The sequence below is a fragment of the Mastomys coucha genome, unplaced genomic scaffold (assembly GCF_008632895.1).
Source record: "Mastomys coucha isolate ucsf_1 unplaced genomic scaffold, UCSF_Mcou_1 pScaffold22, whole genome shotgun sequence".
Lineage (NCBI taxonomy): Eukaryota > Metazoa > Chordata > Mammalia > Rodentia > Muridae > Mastomys > Mastomys coucha.
In genome coordinates this window covers 141,569,120-141,574,754 of record NW_022196905.1, presented here as the reverse complement: position 1 = coordinate 141,574,754, position 5,635 = coordinate 141,569,120, and the positions used below count along the sequence as shown (strand labels likewise).

Genomic DNA, 5,635 nt, shown 5'->3' with positions numbered 1-5,635 from the left:
TTTTTTTTTTTTGATTATGCCTAGGAAACGGCCACAGCCCCTCTCAAACGTTTTTGGTCTCAGGGACTCTGACGCTCTGAAAAGTGTCCAAACCCTTTCAACACTGAAATTTATGCTTGCTTTGGGAGTGAAACCATTCCTATAATGTCAGCACTGGAAAGTCAGAGACAGGAGGGTAAAGAGTTTGAGAATACTCTGAGCTATATAGCAAAACCCCAAAAATCAAGTAGAAAAGCCCCCACCATAATTAAAAGTATTTATTATTTAGTGTATTGTTATTATTGTGTGGAGGAACACACATGTCATGGTGACTGTGGAAGTCAGAGGACAACTGCATGAATCTGTGTCCAACATGGATGGCCACTCAAGAGGGCACAGCCTGTACCCAGTCATATACATGACTTCTCAGGAAACCAATCACTGCTGCTCCCAGAGAGCAGAGGGTGTGCCAAAGAGAGGTTAGTCCTGTTCTAGCTTATGGCCTTTGAATGAGGACTCCTACATTGTCACCCCTGCCTAGATACCTGAAGGAGCCCTGGGCAGAGAACCCTATGTGGATGGACCCAGCCTCCGTTTCTGGCACCAAGTCTATGACTTATCCACTGATCAGGGTATGATTCAGTTCCAGGAGAAGACTGGTGCTTTCTATAGCTTACACACCAGCCTGTACAGGTTCTAAGTAAGTTGATCATGAGTACAGGCTGCAGTGTTACTCCTAGTTCTTTGTTGCAGGTGATGGAAGCTAGTTAAGTAGAAAAGGAAATGAGCTAGGTGGTGCTGGCACAGGCCTTTAATCCCAGCACTCGGGAGGTGGAGACGGGCAGATCTCTGAGTTTGAGGCCAACCTAGTCTATAGAACAAGTTCCATGACATCCAGGGCTACCCAGAGAAAGCCTGTCTCGAAAAACCAACAATTAAAAGAAATAGAAAGAAGGAAAGGGAAGTCTGATAGTCAATGGAAAAGCTGGGGGAAAAATGGCTTAGACCCTGCCTTTAGAGGTACTGGTGTGGCTGCTGCATCACACATGTGCTCAAGGCAGCAGAGAGGAGAGTAGCCGTGTCTTCGCTCAGTGTTCTGACCTGTGAACATCTTAATGATGTGTAGCCTAATACTCCCTGAATAAAGTGAACCTGAGACAACCTCTACTCTGGCACCAGACAGGCCTGGAGGAGTTACCAGGAGGAGGAGCAAGGAGGAGTCTAGGAGAACCCCTCTGGGACCATGAGCCTTGAGACTGACAACCCTATTGCAAGGGGCCACTTGGGTGGACCTGGCAAAGATCAAGCCCAAGATGACTGGTGCCATGGAGCCTGGACAGGGAGCTAGCCTGAGAGGACTACCCATCCAGCACTGGACAGGACGATATGGTATAGGGGACAGATCATGCCTGAGATGACCCCCCTGCCTGATACCATAATGCATGAGCATGAGCAGGGCAGAGCATTCCTGAGACCACTCTGAGATGACCCCAGACACTCAGAGACCCATGGGGCCACTACAGGAGTAAGTAAGGGGTGGAGACATGGAAAAGAAAGAAACAGAAGGGTGTGGGCACAATGAAGAGACACAGGACTGGAGACTCGAGGGCAGTGAGGAACAGCCTGATGTGAGTAGCCAGTGATGCCACCTGGGACCATGATGGGGTCCTGGCCTGTGCTGCTACCAGGGGCCATGTCTGGGTCTGTGGTCCTGCAACAGCTGGGGTCTGTTACCACCAAAAACCAGGTGGACATGCCTGATCTAGGCTGCCTCCTGGGGACATATTGATATTCAAGGGATGTGCAGAACTGGTTCCACCCTTCACCTGAGCTGGCCCTGGAGGCATGAAAGTGGTGGGGGGGGGGCTGATCCCACCCTAGCCAGCTACATTACTCTGTTGTAGGAAATATTTTTAAAAAGTGAACCCACCAGCTCTGTGCTCCTACTTCTCCCAACCTGCTAACTCTCCGGAGAGGCCAGAGCTCCCAAATTCTTCTCACTGCTATACATCGACCGCCCACCCTGTGGTCAGCCATCACAATACCCAATTACCCAGTAGAATCAAAACTCTTAAAGCTTCTAATTATGGTTAACCAAACAGATTTATCTATCAATAAAATCACAATTTACAAGATACCAATATAATAATTTCAGAGCCAGTTGATAAAGATAAAAGCTCTATCCCAATTATTCTAACCGTATGATATCATAACTACCTGTGGCTGGTTCATGTCCACCTCCATTCTCCTTCTCCCTTTCTCCCTTGAGATGCTCTCTGTCCCTGAAACACTTAGTGCTGCCTCCCTTTTCCCTGTCCAATCACAGGCCTCCTGCTGCCCTAATGTAATTGGACAGGGAAATTCTTGCAACATTATTCCAGAGAGCAGGCTCTGCAAATCGCAGGAGTTTCCCGTGAGCTGGCTAAGGATACAAGCATGGGAGATCTGGTCCTGTCACCGGTCTCCCATTAGGTGGCAGGGACAAAGCAGAGATACCCTCCTTCTCTTGTGATCCTGTGCTGGGGAGGAGAGCTGGCCCTGGGGTCATAAGAACAGGAGAGTTGTCCCTACCCCTAACCTGATGCAGCATTCAGGAGAGTTGGCCCTGTACCTCCCTGGGGTAGCACAACAGAGCTGGCCCTGGATGTGGGGGTTGGGTAAGCAATCCCCACCTCTTGTCTGCTGGGCAGTGGTATGGTTGAGGGAGAGATACCCTCTCCTGCCCTTCCTTGTCCCTAGCCATCTATGGCAGGTAAGACAGCTGGCATGGGGTCATGAGAGTGGGAAAATTGGCCCTGCCCCCTCATCAACTGCCACACTCAGCAGAGTGGGCCCTGCACCTCACCTGAGCAACAGGGTAGAGCTGGCCCTGGTTGCAGGGGTTGTGAGTGAGCCAGCCTCAAGGGTGTGAGAGTGGGAGAGCCTGCCAGCTGACCAGCTCAGATCCAGGGCTTTCAATTGGCTCACCCCAACATCTACCCCACCTATGAACTGCTGGAGTACATTAAGGGGTGTGCCCTATGGATCCAAACTAAGGGATCTCCATGACATAGGGCAACAACAAAATATCTGAGAGGTGTCACAGTGAAGTTCCAGTATTGATAGAGTAGCAAAAGCTAGAGGCCTGGTACCGGACCAAGGAGTCACTGCAATGAGCGTTTGCACCCAAAGAAATGTGATCAAAAGGGTACACTGTAGGACACACTGTGACACACTACAGCTCCCACAAAAAGATTTTCTTCTCTCTGTTGGGGAGGAGGTTGCAAGGGTGGAAGGCTTGAGGGAAGAAGGAGATGAGTGGGATTGGGGTAGATGATGTGAAATTCACAAAGAACCAATAGAAAGTTCTTTAAAAAATAGCTTAGAAAGCAAACAGGAGAATGGAGCCGAGGCAGTGTCTCTGCTGTGGGCATCCAGCTAACGGCCATCTCTGAGGTGGTCATCTGGACAGGTGGTCATTGGCCATCAAATGGAGGCTCAATAAGGAACAACTGGTACAAGCAGCTCTGAGTTACTCCCCTCTCACCTCAGACTGCTGGGGGAAAGGTCCTGTTTCCAGACCTGAATAGCATGGGGTGAGGTGGACAGACCATATCTAGCCTCCATTTGATTTGGTAGTGGGAAGTTGGTCCCAGTACCCAGGGATGTTCCAGTGTGGGGAGGGGAATGTCTCACAGGACTCAAGTGTCTATTTCAATAGATGATCTTTTCCAAAAGAGAGTTTTATTTCACTTTGTTTCTGTGTGTAGCCCTGGCTTGCCTGGAACTCAAGAGATTCACCTGCTGGGATTAAAGGCCTGAGCCACTACCTCCCAGCAAGATTTTAACTTGACAGAAAGAATACAATCTAGGTGTAAGGATCAGAGAGAAATGGATGCTGAGAAGAAAAAAACAAAAACAAAAACAAAAACAAAAAAGCAACAACAACAAAAAAAACTAATGTGTGTTAGATAGCCTGAGTTCAGAGAGAATTCTTATAACTCACCTAGGGCCACCTTAACAAAGACACCTTAACAGGACCAGGCAGTTTAAACTAGGGACATTTATTGTCTTGTAGTTCTTGAAGATGAGATCCAAGGCCAGGGCAGTGGCAGTGTGGGTTCCCTCTAAAGCTCTCTCTTTGGCTTGCAGGAGATACCATCTCCATCTGGTTTTGGTTTTAATTTCAGTTTTCATTGAGATAAGGGTTTCACAATGTAGCCTAGGCTGGCCTGGAAATCTTGTTCCCAGTGCTGGGATAGCAGGGGTACCCAGCTCCCCTGTGTCTTTTTTGACCCTGTGCCCTCCCTCGTTTTCTCTTCTTTTAAGGGTTCCTGATGTTCTGAATGTGACCACATCTCACCTTCCAGCCTATTTAAAGACCCTCTCTCTCACTGTAGGTACATATTCTGCAGCATTGGGGGTAAGCCTGACACACAATAATTTTAGCAGGAAGTGCTCCATTCTGTACACAGGGGACTGTTTTAAAAAGTCACATCATCCTAATGCAAAGGAAATAGCTATCCATGTCCCCCAGTACCACTCTAGAGCAGGGAGCCAACACAGGTGACTACTGGACTGACCCATGGGCCTTAGTAAGTAGTGGAGCCCAATATACCCAGCAGAAGGAACTGCTCCCTAAGGATTCTCTCAACTCAGGCCCAGTCTGACCATGGGGAAGAGCAGCCAGGGTTCCTGAAGGCCATATCTTCCTTACCTACTGTAGCTCTAGTGCATGCTAAAACACACGGCCCCTCACTAGCCTTTAACACATCCACACAGTAAGAACAACACCAACCAGTCTCAACAGGCTGCAAAATAAGGATGTGAAGTTGAGGGAGGGGGGGCTTCGAGGAGAGGAGGGGCCCTAAGAAAGAGTGGTTGATATAATCAAAATGAATTATATAGAAATATGAAAATTTTAAGGGAGGAATAAAAACAAAAACCTAAGCGCCTTCCAAGTTGGGCATGACTCAAGCGGCATATCTCCCCTTGAGCTGAGAATGCCCACACACACAGAGGCCCAGAAACCTGTTGTCTGATGGACCCGTCCCAGCCTTGTCCTTCTTTCTCTAGTGCTTCAAAGAGAACCTAGGAGCCACAGGGGTGGGGCCACAGGGTGTGACAAGGTGGTTGCTAAGTACACAGGCTAACCTAGTCTCCCAGATTCACCAGTTGTTTATCCTGTTTTGTTTTTAAAGCAGGGCTTTATGTAGCCCAGGCTGGCCATAAACTTACTATGTAGCCAAGGGTGGCATGGAATTCTGATCTTCCTGCTTCTACCTCCCCAGTGCTGGGATTCCACCTGTTTTATTCTGTGGATGGGCATGTATTTGGGAGAAGGAAACCAGCACCTCATGCAAGTCAGGAAGCATTATATCCCTGATCTATGTCATCAGTCCCCTTTGAATGGCTTTCCTTATATTTTAAAAACCTTTGTTTTGGGGAAGAGGCTGAGATCTGAATATAAAGTGAATGATAGAGAAGAAAAAGAACATAAAGCTATTTTTCACTTGATCTTACATTAAAGTGTAATGTAAAGTGTAATTACAACTAAAGCTATTTTTTTTTTCAATTTAAAAAATAAAATAAAGCCAGGCTGTAGTGGTGCATGCCTTTAATCCAAGCACTTGGGAGGCAGAGACAGGCAGATTTCTGAGTTTGAGGCCAGCCTGGT

At 47.8% G+C, this 5,635-nt stretch overlaps 1 non-coding gene across 1 annotated transcript; it reads left to right on the top strand.

The window, feature by feature from the left end:
- Positions 1–986: 986 nt before the first annotated feature.
- On the top strand, positions 987–1,114 carry LOC116071829. Its single transcript, XR_004111191.1, has one exon. It is a non-coding gene; the product is annotated as a small nucleolar RNA SNORA17 (small nucleolar RNA).
- Positions 1,115–5,635: the final 4,521 nt, after the last annotated feature.